Here is a 17,754-nt window from a genome sequence, read left to right as displayed (position 1 = left end):
GCAAAAACAGAAGCATTTTATTATTTTTCGTCAACTGACTCAGTAAGCAGCACACAGAAATATCGCTTAAAAGAATGTAGACGTCTGATTACCGGATGGATATAAGACCCACAGTTGTAGTTAAAAAACTGCGAATCTTAAAACTGTTTTTTATTTTGTTTTACAACTGCTGAATTCAGTGCAATTTTGTCCGTTCTATAGGTGAATGGTGCTAGTGACAATGAAACAACACATTTTGAATCGCCAACTTTATATTGGCGTTTTACATGATTTTTAGAATTTCAGTAGGTACCTATGTTTTTAATTTACTTAAATAATTCATCCCGCACTCAGAACACAATACACCAAAATTTCAAACTTTTTACGAATGTAATTTTATATTTGTCTTTATGCGATTTTTGCAAAATATCGTGCTGTAAATCAAAACATTTTAGTTTAGACTACAATCAGAACGAATGTGATACTTACAGTTTTCAGATATGAAGATTTTGAGAATCTCTGAAATATGTGATTTTTTAAATCGAAAAGATAATGTTTTTTAAGCGAAAAAATATCAGATTATGATTTAACAAAATTCCGCAGTGCTAAGTAACTTTCTTTGTTCTATAAATAGATATATTCGTAATTTCACACATACCTATTTCCCTGATTTCACTATGATGCAGCTTACCGACAAAAAAACATTCAGAAACATTTATCACCATAAAATAATCAAACGCTGGCTGTGTAAGTAGGTATAAGATATTAAAATACACACATTGGGGCTGCGCTGGTTGAATATATGATTCAATATGACAGTTTCAGAGAAAATGCTTTAAGAAGTACCATTTTACTCACAGTAGTTTTTAATATGTACCTATTTGTTACGTCTAAATAAACGAACTCTTGTGAATTTTGGTGCAAAAATTTCGTCAATTTTTGCAAGTACCTATAGGTATTTCTATAAATATCTAATTTTAAAATCACACGATATAGCAGAAGCTATTTATTTAGGGCAATGAAATAAAAAAAAAAAAACTGAAAGACTATTTAAGATTGAGTGAAAGTTCTGCAACATCTTCTGAACTTGCCTTTAGCACAATTAATTATTAATCCCCTATCCCTTAGGATGAGGCTTTCACAATGTATTTTTAAATCTGCAATATCTTGACTTTTTTTAATTTCTCATCAGATTTCATCGTGTTGGTGACGAAAAATGGTGTTCCATAATACCCGAATGTCCTGTACAAGTGTAGGTATTTATTTATGTGGACTTCTTCCTGACGAGGTCGTCAAGTTCAAGGTCCTCCGTCTCAAAGTGCGTATGCCGGAAGGAAATGCGGTAACTAGCGATTGTTAGGCCGATGTCTATAAAATACTGGGTGCGGTGGTTTTACGACGTACGACTTCTGACTATAACACAGTGTTTTACGACCCGAGCCCTGACCTGCCTCAAACGTTTTATTCGCCGCGTTTATTGCGTTTTTATGGTCGTTATAGTGTAATTTGTAAATGTGGGACATTCTACTAATTTTGGATGGGTTTGATATTGCTTTACAACTTTACAACTCTGCTACCAGTATGAATGAAGTGTGTTTTATATGCTCGTGTCGTGTTTGTTTTGCTATGTCGTAAAGTTATTTTATTGCAAGTTAATTATTTAAAAGTCTACTCACCACTTATGCGCGATTAGGGAGATGGAACTGCTGAAATCCGAGTCCCACCTGAAAATCAATTATAAACTTATATTAATAATAATTTTTTACGCGGTAAAAAAACGGTCTTTTTGTAAGTACCGCCAGACGTAGAATCACGATTCAGATCTAGAATACTCAACAGCACATGCACCCTAGCAGCTGGATTTAAATAATGTAGACTTTTTATTTTTACTCCCAAGTGCAAAGCAAATTTTTTATGCATGCATTGCCATAAATCTCGACAAAAATACCGCTGTAGGAAGCGTTCTACTTCGATGAATACTAAATTCCTGACCTAGAGTAACTACCAAATTTTCATTCTAAACATATCTGGCTGGTTGAGAAAACCTTTGCATTATTTAAGATACCATCTTCTCATCTCCGAGTAAATTATACGAATCAGAAATTTATGTAAGCAGATCTCGCGAAAAAGACTCGTTTTGTTAACAATAATTTTAAACTTGAATGAAATGTAAAAAATTGAATGCTCGTGTGGAGTAATGTTCGTGTAATAACTGTAAAGTCGCAGTCGCAGTATTGTTGCGAAACTATTTGCAACACTTGTTAATATTTTAGCTATAAATTTTCCGTGAGGATTTGTCTAGCAATCTTGAGAATATTGCGACTCGGTTCAGTTTAAAAATTCATTAAATTAAATATCATCCTAGCGTAGGCATTGCAAGTAAACGTCTATGCAAATATTATAATTTTTTTGTTCAAGTGCACATTTGCATTTTAATTTTATTAAAACTTTATTGCCCAATTTGGAACGTAGACGAGTTCATTAAGAAGAAATTTTATTAAAACAACTACAATTACTGATGTTATGGAGATCAGATGACATCAAGTTTGCATTTGTAGTTATTTATTATGTAAATGCAATTTGCACTTACCTACATTCCCATGATTCGAATAATTAAAGTTAATAAAACGTAAGGTCTTTTATTTCAACGGGGAGATGCAAAAAATAAATCTTATTTGACAAAAAGTATACGTGAAGCGAAACTACTTTATTTGTTGTTAAAATATAGAAAAATATTGTTTCCAATTTAGATTTACCTACTTATACCTAATTAAATTAAAAATTTAGAAACCGTTGTCAACGAAAGGCGAATTTAATCTAAGTTAGCATTAATTCATCGAACTGGAAAATCGTCATAGTTTTAATTTTAACGTACCTAAATATGTAGTTACAAATAATCGATGAAAGACTACGCTAACATAAACATGTTTTTAAATTTTCAGGGATTTCCCGCATTCACAAGATCGTGAGATATAATGGTGGGTTAATTAAACAAATTGTAATTTTATAAAATCGTTCCTACAACAAAGCAAAAAACTCATTAAAAATGAATGTCTAGAATAGCAAGTCAAACGACATTTCGTTACTCAAAAACAAGTAGAACGACTGAAAAAAATCGAGATTTTTTAAAACTGGTCACTCATTAAGCAATCCAAATATTATTTATTATTACAATTTTAAAATAGATCATTTCCTTTAAATGTCAAGTTAATATATATTATGGATGACGTTTCAAAATAACCATAGTATTTATTTATTTTTTAAGCAATTTAATTAAAAAGCTTTGGCCCACATTCAACAAAAATGAAAAAGATTAATCACCCGACTCCGTCCAACTCTAATTTGCTCCAACATTAACTTCGATTTGCCTTCTATAAAAATGCGAAATTGTGATTCAGTACCAATTTGCACGTTCTGTTTTCCTCACCATGAAAATATGGACAATGAGTGTCCACTAAACAAGCACACAAATATCCATAACTTTCCATAATTACAAAAACACACACTTGATTTGAAATCTGTTGTTTATATTCCGGCTTTGGCTGAATTTCAAGAGCAAAATCGAGTCAAGATCAACCTTGCCAACTAGATATTTAAAAACCTCCTAATGAAATGATCGTTTCACAACTAGATCTAAAACCCCTAATTAAAATATCTATCGCTTCGCAAGAATTTTAATTAACAGAGCAAACAAGCTTCGGATTCAAGAATTCCGTTCTGTCATCATATCAGCGGTATTTCGCGCACATGCGAATTCAGCTGGCCGCAATTTAAACAAAATTAGTAAGAAGCAGGCTTTAATCTTAAAAGTGGGTCGCCCACCCTGCAACCACATAAATATTATTTTATTTAGAGTAGCCGCAAACCAGTCAAAATTTCGGCCTCGAAAAAGAGCATAAATCAACGTGGCAGCTCCAAAGCTTTTAGGTCGAAATTGCACAAAGTGAATAAAGAGTTATGTAAGACCTAGGAAGTGGTCATTCGCTGTGGCCATAAATAGTTCACTTTTCATTTCACTACGTTTTATACCCTCGCCTCAAATAAAATCAACCGTTAGGTGAGGACTTCTCGGAAGCTTCTACCCCTTTAAAATGCAGCACTTAGGCAAATTTTGTGGCCTTGCTTAGAAGAATTAAAAATCGGTTTGGGTTTTTGTGTAGTGGCCGTTTCCGGAGTGGAAGGAATTTTCATTTCATTCACAATGCACTCCAAATTCTTTCACACATCATTTGATAAGAATTCGCCACGTGGAGCGGGTTTCGTGTGATCTACGAAGTGGTCCAATCTCGCTCAATATCTCGATTATGTATTGAAATTCCGCTTTCCTACAGGATATAGCCTGCGGGAAAATTCTTGACGTGTGTGGAGGGAGAAGAATGCCCTGAATTCTCTAGAAATAATGTGTTACCAAAATTTAACAACTGCTAGCATTCAGCCTGAAAACTTGTAGTTATTACTAACTACGAATTCATTAAAAGTGAGTCATTTGGTTCTAAGAACTGTATTCATTTATTTTAAGTATCGCCTTCAGAGCCTTAAGTACTTGATTTAAGATTTCAATTGCATTAAGTTTTTAAAATGTTATTAACAATGAATGCTGCACTTTTCAACAAATTTGTGGAGGAACATTTTTTCTCTGGGTGGGCTCTTATACATCTTTCCTTTTCACAGTTGATACTTTTTATTTTCTGAAGCGAAAGAGATATAAAATATCTTCTAGAAATCCATAATACAATGACTTTTATTGTAGACAAAAATCCGGTTATGTCATTCTAATTAAAGTGGGTCACCCAAAATTTAGTTTTTGTCTGACTGTAACGACACTGAAAATCTTATAAAATATAATGTTTTAAAACAACACACCAATTTATTTTGTTCAGCTTATTATAGTTTTTATGTGGCGCATCTTATCCTTGGTTTTTATGAACACATACCTACAATTAAAAAACTTTTAAACTTTTACGAAACAGTTATTCCTATAACAATGTAATTACGGATTCCAAAAATAGATTTAATAGCGCTTCAAAAAAAATAAATCTTTAGTTTTGTAAAAAGCAACTCAAAATGATGACCTAATTACATTTTTAAAATGTTCTAAAAATATTATTGTTTTAATTTTTCTGTATTCTGCTTCCAAAGCCGCACTTAATAACTTAATTTTTTCTCTTGGAAGAAAATTATGAACAAACATCTATTTCAGATGATATAATTTCCTCATGTCTAGTGAAGCATATAAATTTAAAATAAATAAAACATTAACTGATGTTAATAAAATAAAAATATTAACAAAAACCTGGAGCTTGGTAGAATTGTAGTTTTGTTTTTGTAACTAAGTAAATTTTTACATTTCCAGTGTAAGCAAAGGAAGTTTTGACGTCCATCTAGCGAAAGACTACTTTCAAGTTTTCTCGACGTCATGACTCTTAGATTATGAAAAAAATAGGTTTCTCGTTTCCGTCTGTCTGTCGTCTGTCGTTTGTGTCGATTTTTCTTAGATAAAAATAATCTCCGAAACTACGGGACTGATTGTTGTCAAATCATATAGTAGGTGTTTTAGGCATATCGTGTAAACAACAACACGCCCACCAAAATTTACCTGATCATCCTCACCAAGAATTTGATGACATCACCCCAAAATTTTGCATGGTAAATGCTAGTTAAATTTTGTAAAATAACATACTCCTATCCTGGCGTGCAAAACTAAACAGCAGGAAATTCATTTTTAAACATTTTGTAATAGAACTAACTTTAAGTTTCACATTTTGTATGACGTCCTATGTAATAAACTTCGATATTTAAAAATGCAAGTAGAGATCATTAGCTTTCCTTATGTGGGTAGATATGCTAAACCTGTTACTGTGTTTCCAGACTTAAAAAAAACCTGAGGCGTTTCCCAAATATATCGTACAAGAAAAACAACGTAAACTTAGCAACCTTTAGATGAAAGAAATAGGTACTGCCGAATTTTTTGGAGCGAAACTTGGTTAATATTCAGAAATCTTAAATCTGGTTAAAATTTTATTTGTTTAAACTATTTTTACTTCCTAAGCCTAAGCTAAGGGCCGTTTTACATATCACCAAATTAATTCCAAATGTACCTACTACCAAATCTTCTTGTTAAAAATATTGCAAGAAAAATATTCTATACTATTTTGATGGCAAAATGCGCACGAAATTGCACAAATGTTTAAAACATGACCATGTGTTTTATTGTGTGCATTTTTTTAACATAAATATCCCATTTTTGTCTGTCTATCTGTTAGAAAAATTTATCATTTATACTTACTAGAAAATAAGTGTGTCTACCCCCCCAAAAACTTGATCATCCTAAAATTTTGCTAAGTAAATTCCATTTAAAATGTTTAAAGTAATAAGCACTTTTACCTACGGTTTATTAATACTTTCCTATATCTTACGAAGTTTGTCTTCAAAAAAACAGTTTATATCATACTAAGTAGCTAAGTATATTATAGGTAAGAATTTTACTTATTTATAATTATTTTCGCACTAACATGTATCGGATTACAAGAACCAGTCTTTAGACCAATTTTTACGTTAAGGAAGTATTGTAATAGGGTCCATCCAATAAATGGCAACTTTCATGTTTTCTCGACGTTTCATGACCCCCAGAGTACGACAAAGTAGGTTCACCTCCGTCTGTTTGTTTGTCTGTCTGTCAATCTGTGTCTGTCGTGCCGCTTTTTATTAAACTGCTAATTTCCAAAACTACCGAATCGATTGTTATTAAATTTTATACATGTATTAAGAATATCGTCACTTACAAATTTTGCAATAGTAAATGTTACTTAAATTTTGTAAAGAAACAAATCCCTGCATTCGTGGCTTATCATTTCGTGTGATTTTTGGAAAACAAAATCAAAATTGTATTAGGTACGATTTAAATTTCAAATTACAAAACTTATCAATGCTCTGAAATCTTGCAAAAGTTTTAAGATTATCGGAAGCATGGTAAATCGGTTATTGAGTGTTGTTGAGTGTTTACTGTAGAGATACCTACAGTTTTTTAGGTAAAATCAAAATTGTATAATAACATTTTCCTTCGATCCTCCCAAATTGATAATCTCATCTTACAATTTTGCTGAATAAAACTGCTGGTGTAAGAATGCATTATAGGAATAGTCATCGTTTTGAGAGCGAGGGAAGTAATGTTTATCTCTTTCAATCATTTTTTTCTTTTTTTCACTTAAACGATCTAAACCATTTTCATTAGTGAATTTTTAAATAATTGCTGTAGTAATACATATGTTAAAAACTATAGGTACAAAGTAGATTTCGTGTAGTAGCTAGGTTTAAGAAGATAAAAATCCTACTAATATCTAGAAAGAACTTTGCTTGTTTCCATTTTTTATCTATTTGATGCGTAAAATTTTGGAAATTTTATTAAACCAAACATATTATTATTTATTACATTCGTGTAAAAAAAAAAATAAGTTTTGGTGTAACCTGCTTCTAATGGAAGCGAATGACATAATAGCGGACTGCAATTTAAGGATTGTTGGTTTTTAATCGTTTTCTCTTCTTCATTACTGGTCATGACTGCCATTTTTAGATATTCTCTTTATTTTCTTTTTAACATAATTATCAAAAATTCGTTCCTCTATCCATTTAACATCCACAAATATCTAACAAAATAAAATTTGGCAACTCGAAAATTCCAACGAATGAAGTGTCTTTTTGTCTGAAAAAATTGAAAAATTATTTACAGCGCCTGTAGCTTTTAGTCGCAACCATTGATGAAAATGTTCCACTCATGTATTACAAGCTGTCGCTGGCACTTTGCGTAATTGGCAGCTGTCTCACTAGTGAATAGATGTTACTACTTTAACTGTGATGCAAGTCGCTTTTAATTTTTTTTTCTATCTTTATACGCCTACATTGTACATAAATCGTAGCGTAATTTTCAACAACCATGTAAACAAACATAGTAATTTATTCGCTCCTTGAACTTTTCAAAACCTCGTCTCCAATTTTCATCAATTTAAAACGTGCATTTTCCAAAATCTCTAATTTAAGCCATTACACGCAAAACCCAAGCAGAGCCGCAGACAAAATTACGCCCATTAAAACTTTTCCAATCTTGTAAAAATCCCACCCGAGACTCCGATAATTTTCAACCTTTAATATACGTGGCAAGTGGCAAAGTTCTTGTTCGTGAACCGACTTCCCATCAAGCGACATTTCGCACAGGCGACACATGTTCTGATTCCTCTTGAATTTTCCCGTTCCCTCGCTAATGATACACGCATTATTCCTTCCATTCCAAGACCATGCGATGCAAGGAAACGAGGGAAGTTTCGCTCCGTTACACGAACGCTATGCGGGGAATTCAGGAATTTTCACGCCCGGATCTTTCTCTATTGATAAACTAATTACAGAATACACGGCACAGTAGACGCAAATTAAATTATGCATCGGCCGTTTCGCTTTATGGAAATGTGGAAAGATGCTTTTGGTAATTGGCTGTACGAAAACACAGAGAAAAGTTAATTTTGGGGTGCTTTGTATTCTGCATAAAAAACGTGTTGAGTACAAGGGCAAAACTGGACTAGCAACTCGTCCTTGTGGTACACTTAAAAGAACTTGATGGTGTGGTGCTCACATATGCTAATAGGGGTCAACTGTCAAGGTCAGTGGCCGTTTTGTCTGTGTATTATAGTAATAAAAACTTAGTAGGACACTAATCAACTCAATAATGAAAAAAAATCACTAAATGACCATATTACATAAGTACCTACTTCAAAGAAAATTAATATGTATCTGTCTAAAAAAAGGACGAAAAGATTATACTTATTATTCGTAGGTATAGTAAACTCGCAAAAGACGGCCGAATATTATATATCTGAACAATTTTTTTTTAAGTTACTGATTTATGAGTACCTATAACTATTTGAAATTTGTGCGATACTAGATATATAAAAATTTGGTGTAAGATTGTTTAAAAGCTTCCCTTACTCCTGAAGGACAACCCAAAATCCGGCGTCTTGGAAAAAATTAAAAATTTGATTTTGGAAAATTCTATTTGTTTTGTGATAATCCCTGTAAGTTAGAAAAATATAGATAATGACAGTCGCAGTATAAGAAAAAAAAAGGCCCATGAGGAGATTGAAACAGCAACCTTTACGTGCTTCGTATTATTAGTTCAGCAGGATTACCACTGCGTCGTTTGACCGTTATGACCGGGTTATTTTTATACTGATATAAAATGTTATTATAGGTAGGGGAACGAGGGGCTTGTTGTAACAGTTTTTAGGAAAAGGAATATAATTTGGTATCTATTAGCTGTTTGACCATTATAAAAGTATCTATCGGTAGTCTAACTATTCCCCTATTGGACTGAACAGGCAAAAGGTCAAAATTGTTCATCTTCACTTCACACCAGGCATTTTCTTAAAAAAAGTGCATTGTTACAACTTGCCCCGTGGTTGGGGCTAGTTGTAACAGCCATGAGACAGGTAGTACCAGTAAAAATAAAGCTGATGTTGATACATATTTAGACTTTATTTTTTAAAAATCAACACAACACTTCATTATATAGGTACAATTTTTTTTCAGTAAAACTGAAATAAACTTTTAGAAAAAGAGTCAGCATTAAAAATTTGAGTGTTGTCTTCCTTAATATATCTGGAAAGCGATATATGGCGTAGGTCAAAATTTTGGCTCGCTTTTCGTATGCTAGGTACGACATTTGTAGAAGTGAATTTGGGATAAGTTTTAACATGTTACAACTTGCCCCAAAGCTATTGTTACAACATGCCCCGTAGCACAATTTTCTACATTTAATTACATTTCGACAAAATTATGTGGCTTAGCTTCAAAATGTGTAAGGAATATCAAAGCTGAGTAATTTTTGAGCTACATGCAAAACTAAAAGTTTTAAATTAATTAATAACTGATACGAAAAACCAAATTTTACTAAACCAATATTTTACATTACTTGGCCAAAACGAAACACGTGCACACACCCACTCACTGCGCTGACTCAAGGAACAGTGGTTGTGATGACATGTTGTCTTATGGTGCAAGAATTAAATTCAGTAAAATACCTGACGTTAAAGAGTTTAAATTGTGGGTAAAAATTTAGTGTTACAACTTACCCCTGTTACAACAAGCCCCTAGTTCCCCTACCTAGTTATAATTTCGATTTTGTTGGAAAAATTTCGATATCTAGGGTAAAAGCTCAAGGTGGAGTCATAAACCACAAGTACAGGAATATATTATTTTATAGAATTTAAACAGCATTTACTTAGCACAATATAGAGGTGACGTCGGCAAATTGTTGGTGAGCAAAATTAGACAAATTTTGGTTAGCGTGACATATAAACAAACTGCAACGGAAGATCTGTTTTTCCACTAGCCAACTGTAAGTGATGATGTAAAAAATGTAAGTTTATAAATAGTTATATAGCAAATACTTCGAAAATAATTTTGTTGTAATACGCATGTATTTTTTTCGATAAGAATTTATTCGTGAATTTTTTGGTGCGCAAAAATAATATTGATTTTTTTTGTGCTTTGCTAAGGATAACGTTATATTAGTCCAGTTATTTTTTCTCTTATCTTGTGTAAATAACTCGAAAGTAAAATCATACTAATCATATTATAGTAGCAAACGCGTCTCAGGATGAATTTTGTAAAAAAATATTTACCAAATAGGTCTTTGACGTTCCGTCTTCAGATTTTTCGTTATGATAGACACCAGTTTTGACTTTGACATCCTAATAGTGTAATGAGTAAGTAGTTTTTAGAGCTATGGTTAAGATAAATTCCGCCAATCTGGTATCAAAAAAAAGAAACCTGTTTAAAGTTAAGTTGAAAATATTTGCAAAAGGGTCGAACTTGAAAAACTGACAATTCATAGCAACCTGTACAAATAATTTTAACCCTTGTTCGTAGGTGGCTAAAACTTTTTATGGAAAATTCCAAATCTGCATCTCTAAAAATTGTAGGATAACTGAACTCAATATGGCCTAGTACCCAATATGGCCTATTGGCTTTTTCTCATATGTTTCAAACAAAATGTGGTAGATTGCCACTGGGATACATTCTGGAACGTTTTTATATATATACCATTTAGGAGCAATCAGTAAAGTAATACACAGGGGCGGCTGGTACCGGGGGCACAAGGGCATGTGCCCCCCAAAATTACAACGTCCACAAACACACTGGACATAGTAAAATAGTAATTTTCAATATTTAAAAAATTATCCGGAAATTTGTGTCATAATTATCAAAACTAATTTTTTTATCCCTCTCCACTTGTATAAAAGTATTAAAACTTATTTCCACTTACATCTAAAGACGTGTCTTGGATATAAGTATCATATGTTATTTCTGATGAAATGCTGATAAAAGCCGGGAACAGAAAGCGAATCATGGATGATTTAGACGTTTTGTTTACACCGCTGCTATGAAAACCACACATCGTAGCCGCTTGATTCACCTGAACTGACGGTCCCATTCCAACAGTGCTCGGCAGGATTGAGTTACTATCGCAGGCTTTAATTTTCATTCTGCCGGAACACGTACGATAAATATTCTTGGATAATCTTTTCGCTAATACAGACATTCGGAAACAACTACACACCGCTTATATTAATAATATTCGGGCACATAACGCAAGAGTCAACAAAAACGCCATATATTACGCCGATTGATAATGTACGTATAAAATTTGACAACAGTCGGTCAGTAGTTTCGAAGATTATCTCTCTAAAAAAATAGACAGAGACGGCAGACGACAGACAGACAGACGAAAACGGGGGATCTATTTTTTCTTAAACTAGGAGTCATGAAACTTCAAGTAAAAACATGAAAGTAGCCATTCGCCAGGTGTACCCTATTATAATACTTCCTTAGCTTACGCTCGGAAGTAAAAGTTCAAGGTGAATTCGTAAACCACACATACAAGGATATGTTACTTTATAAAATTTTGACAGCACGACACGATTTTGAGGTGATGTATCAAAGTGTTGGTGGAGATGATCAGACAAATTTTGGTTAGCGTTTTACAAACCTACATATTATAAAATCGGTAGGATAGTTTTGGAGATCGATATCTGTCTAATCAAAATCGACACACAGAGGCGGTAGGCGACAAACAGAAATGGGAGATCTATTTTTTCGTACTCTAGGAGTGAAGGAAACGTCGCGAAAACTAATTTACTAATTTCCGAAACTGCCATACCCTTTCTTTGAAATTTTAAGTACCTACTCTATAAGATTATCGTTTAATAATCACGCGTTAAATAGAATTTTATTCAAAAAGTAAATTACCTACATTTAGTGATAAAAAAGCGGAAATCTAGCTTCACAGTAGTAGGCAGGGAAAATCACTTCATATATTGAGTAAATTAGTAAAATAAAATTGTGGACCTATTAGGCTTTGAAAAGGTAAACAGTACTGTAAAGATCTACTCCTTAACAATATATAAAATTTATTACAAAGGTATTGTTATAAATATTCATTTTCGAAATACATAGGTCAAAGATAGCGAGCGCAGCGAGGTATGAATAGCGAACGAAGGTCTCGGTATTTACTAAATTTATTACTGTTTTGGGGAGAGCAATGAGCCGGAGACTTGGGTACAAATTTCACATGTTTGTATTTGCAAAATGTAGAATATTTTTAACTTAAAAAAAACACGAAATTTTTAAATTATTTAAGCCACAGAGACCTTTCTGCAACTAGTATGTGGTATGACAATTCAAAATATCAGTTTCAGTGAAATGTATGAAAATACATAATGTATCTGAAATAATTTGTCACAAGAAATCTTATTAAAATCGGTCGATAAATTCTGTGTACACAACCACAAGCAAGTTCCCCATTTATCTTGGATGCAGAAAATTCCAGTTTTTTCTCTGTGTAACAAAATCGTCGGTTTTCTGCTCGCAGCGCCTCAATTAAAATTAAATTAATGCATTTCGAACCTGCATGGCAAGCTCGCGCCCGTTCCTCGCTGAAGTTAACGTCCATATTTTATAATTATAAGGAATTACCCTTGCTTTTTAGAGAGCAGAAATAATGATTCGACTGCAGATCACGTTTTCACCCTGTAAGCACCACCTGCAAGCTATAATTAACTGGTTTCGGTGGGAACTCGCCGACTTAATTAACTTTTTACTTTTCTCGTGAAAATTTTTCTGATGTGCACAATCGTTACGTATGCAGTCTTTATACCTGCCGCCATCGTTATTAATGTTGATTAGAAGTAATTTTTCCGTCGCACTATCCAGTGACGTCTTCTTCTTCCACGTTGTAATTGCGTTCACAAATTATGGAATTCAAGTCTTTGCTACGTTTAATTAAACATAAGAACGTTCGCTTGTCGTTGCTCTTTCATAATCCGACCTACGAACACATCCCCTTGTATAAATAATGGATGTATGGACAAACGCTGGGAATACAGTCACGTCTCTTTGCCTCGAGTAAACTTACAACTTTTGCTTTTTTATTAAAATTTATTTCCGTTCAGGAATATGCTGTTTTCGATTGAGGCGTATATTGCCTTTCATGCTCTATTTGATTCTGCATTTGCATTCTGCTTGACATCAATGGCGAAATGCTTTTACCATTTCTCACAGAGAGGTTCTTGATAAGTAATCGACGAGGTTTTGTAAGGGCAAGGGTCGACTTAATGGATGCAGGCAATGAATTATAAAAAATAAGGTTTTAGAGCGAAATTAAAGAGACGCAATGTTAAGAAAAATTCTTGCGTTTTTTCATTGTCATATCCTAAGTGACCAAGAATGAGGAAAAATTTTCTGAATTTCTACTAAACATTGCTTAAACCTTCACCATTTTATTAAGTTTATAATGGTGTTTATGATACAAAGTCAGAAATATTTCTCTAATATGAATTTAGACATTACAAGCATCAGTTTATAAGAGTAAAGGGACTTAATAAACAAATTACAGACTGGATTGTGTATGTTTAACACTGAACAAACAAACAGAAATGAAAAAAGATGCCTAATGTATCAAGCTGTATACTTTTTGTTTAATTTTAGCTTTGCCTTTTGCACAATAGCTCTTGGCAATATGCTAAAATTCAACACAGACTAATAAAATGTAAATTAAGTATGTCTGCCTTAAAACAATAAAATAATTTAAATTTTAACAAACATGTGTAACCAGTGTAGAAAAATAAAATTACCTACATATTTAGAGCAAACTTGCAGACGTCATCCTACGGTTAGCATGTTAACAATCATAACAGAGTCTTACAAGTAAGATTATAAATATTTGATCACATTTCATATATGTTTAATTTTATTGTGCAAGTTCATGCCCACACTTTCTGACACTCTTTTTGGGCTTTAATAATATACTTATTTCAAAGTTTAAAATATGACACTTATGTAATGAAGTGACAGTTATTTATATTTTGCTGTAACACAACAACATTCTTAGTGATATTTAATTGATCTGCCTACAAATAAGTCAAATTACAAACTGCTTTAGAGGAAGGAACTTTTTTTGCAAAAACTGAGTGGAATATTTTAATAGATTTTGAAAATTATGAAATATGACAAATGAGTCACTATGCTATTCAATATAACCAATAAAAAACAAAAACAATAAATCTTGACTTCACTCCTCCACTGTAGCATCTACGTAATATAAAAAAACATCAAACAAATTCGACAAAAAAATAGAGAGCAAAATGAAGGTAAACAATAATACATGTATATGTTAAATAATTTTTTAAGCAAAGTTGTTATCTAGACAAAAAAACTGCCAAGGTTATTGTGTCAAAATATTTTTAAACGAGACATTGTTTTGTAAACAAATTTTAAAACTACAAAATTATCTTATTAAAGAATTGTAGGACAGTCAGTTTGGCATAAGACCATACATTTTGCGCAGGCAGCGATATTTTCTTTGGGCTTTCGTGAGAGAGTTTTTTGGAGAGATTTCTTTTTAGATAAAACAATTATCCACAAGTTTTATTCATACATTTTTGGCGTAATATTAAAAAAGTTATGAACAAAAAAATATAAAAAATAAGGGATGAAAAGTTTTTGTAATTTCAATCGTTTTCTCTTTGAGGGGCCAGCTTTGCAAATCGTCACATTTAGTTTAGCACTGGTAAAAAGCTGATTTGAGAAGACTCAGTCAAGGTTTTTCATCCCTTAATTTTTCATATTTTTATGCCTATAACTTTTTTATTGTTAATGTTATGCCAAAAAGTTACGAATAGAACTTATAAATAATTATATTATCTACAAACATTCCCTTTAGAAATTTTTTGTTAGACTCACGGTTACGGGGATAAATAAAAAAACAAATTGCACTCTTTCTCTTTTCAGGACGGTGGCTAGATGACAGTCCCGAAGACTCAGTTTTATACTGCCCGCCTACCACCGCATGACACCCATAAAAAAATTTCTACCTACCCAAAAGGCACGGTTATCCCTTTTTAAAGCCGAATTTACTGGACTATTGTAAGTTATTGTAAGATCCCATAAAATGTGTTTCTAAAATATAAATGTATAAAAAATGAAATTTTGCAAAAATGGTCAAACTTTTTGTCTAGGGAAATATAATTCAGAAGTAAATTTGGAATTTTCTAATAATGACTATAAAAGTTATAATGTTATCCATATTTTTTTTATCTCAAAATCCTAATTTTTGCTTCCTTGAGACTACAAATTTTTATACACCTACACTTTTTGACAATAACATATATTAACAATGCGTAAAAAGTCGTAAACATTGTAGACAGTCGCTTAAAAATTGCTTGTATGTACGTATTACGTATTACGCCAATTTTACGAATTGCGTTCATTGTGAATTGGCACTTAGATAGAAAGTGAAGTATTTTAAGAAAACTACATTTTTTGTTTTTTGCTTTTTGTCTGTTGTTTGTCGTCTGCCTGTGTTCTATTTATAGTTTTGTTGGATAAAACCCGACACTCAAAGAATACATTACAATTTTGTTACTTTAAAATTATTCTGAAGATGGTAAAGTTCGAAACGAAATTCACTTCCCCCAAAGTCAATTCAAAATTTTGTCATGGAAATAGCATTTGAAATGTTTTGTTCTTTAATTAGAGATACATAATCTCCCTTATATTTAACGTAGGTACGCGTTCTACGTATCCCAAAAAGATAATTTTGGAATATTAAATTTATGTAGGTATTACCTACCTCAAAAGCTATGTAAAAAATTTCCTTGAAATTTTATCAAAACGTTAACATTTATTCAAAGATTAAAGAATGTAAACTAAAACTAACTTCTTCATTTCCTCCAGGAGGTCCATAACGTTACCTCACAAAAGTATTTCAAAAAATCTTTACCGAAAAATATGCATTGTTTGTGCTTCTGCTGTACCTACTTGTTTTTGTTTTGTAAAATTTTATTAAACAATTAAAATAAATTATAGTAACTCACATGAAAATTGGATACTTACAAAAATCAATGAGAAAAATTTTTACAATCTAAAAATGCTTGTATGTTATAAAACATTTGATTGTCAAACACAACATTTTGAAATTGACTTGAATGTAGTATCAATTAGCGTATCATGTATCTAATTTTTCTGAATTTACGCAAACCCACTAATATTAAGTAGGTATATAGGTACAGGTGTCTCAGTTAAACCTCCCCGGCCTAATATCTTAAAAACGGAAACTTAATTTATTAGCACAGTACAAAAGTGACGTATACCTGGCGTCAGGGTAGCGACCAAAACCTATATTTTCGTAAATTGCAATGTGTAACGAATTATGATAGATAATTGAATTGCAATTACGATGATAGACAACACTAGATATTTATTTCATTTTCAGTTGATAAAAAAATAAAATTTATACACATAAAAATTGAAAGTTGAGTGAAATAAAAAACTACATACCACTATTTTACTACAGTTCGAACACATATTTCAGTCAGATTTCACTTTTTCATATTTATAAATTTTATTTTTACAGCTGAAAATGAAATAAATATGTTCATTGTAAGCGTAATTTTAACGGTCTCGCACTTGTATGTTGCAATTTAAAAAAAAAGTTTGCGTCGCGACGCCGACGCCATATATGCATCGCATTTGGTACATACTAAATTAAGCTTCCACCTTCAAGCTGAAAACAATGGCGTTTATATTTAAGAGTTTAGAATTTCATATCTCTATCCGTTTTGAAGACATTAGGAACACAAGAATTCCTGAATAAATAAATTTATCTGGTTTATAGAACTGTTTACCTCTATTGTCCCGAAAATACATGTATGGACCACTTCATTTTATCGATGTCTTAAAACTCTGATAAACCAATAACGTTTTAATTAGTGCCAGGTATCTACACCGTTTGTATTAAAATTAACATATTCACTCATACTAAAAGACTGATGACGTCATCTGAGAGAATTATAAAAACTTGTATTGAAAAATAGTATGCGACAGAAGTTAACTACGATCAATACAAAGAGAGATAAGGAGGAATTTAGAGAACTATATAAATGCTGATATAAAATAAATAATGATGCTTTGTGCCATTGAATATTTTAGTCTTTGGAAGAGAAGATTAAGAAAAATAAATAAAGTATGTAATTATAAATACATAGATAAGTTTTAGCGAGTAAAAATTTAAAACTAAGCTACAAAAACCAAGGAAAAAATAAAAATATTGTTCTTATTTTAACCCACGTTCCTCTACATCACAAAAAATACGAAACTGATGTCCGAAATATGATTTGCTATTTTTTTTTTAATTTTTAAGAAATAAATAATCTATGGATATAGTCAATATAA

The 17,754-nt window shown here is 32.0% G+C and overlaps 1 protein-coding gene across 1 annotated transcript in view; it reads right to left on the bottom strand.

The window, feature by feature from the left end:
- The window catches only part of LOC135129213 (homeobox protein abdominal-A homolog), a 408,569-nt gene that overhangs the window by 251,872 nt on the left and 138,943 nt on the right, over window positions 1-17,754 (bottom strand). Inside the window, exon 4 of the mRNA XM_064056350.1 lies at window positions 1,656-1,703. The gene's annotated coding sequence lies outside the window, so the exon portion shown is untranslated. The remainder of the gene's footprint in view (window positions 1-1,655; window positions 1,704-17,754) is intronic.

Source organism: Zophobas morio, unplaced genomic scaffold (assembly GCF_036711695.1).
Source record: "Zophobas morio isolate AGI-343-1 ecotype UQ-CSIRO unplaced genomic scaffold, CSIRO_AGI_Zmor_V1 ptg000014l, whole genome shotgun sequence".
NCBI classification, from domain to species: Eukaryota; Metazoa; Arthropoda; class Insecta; order Coleoptera; family Tenebrionidae; genus Zophobas; species Zophobas morio.
The sequence above is the reverse complement of the archived record's forward strand: the minus strand, read 5'-3'. Positions and strand labels throughout refer to the sequence as shown.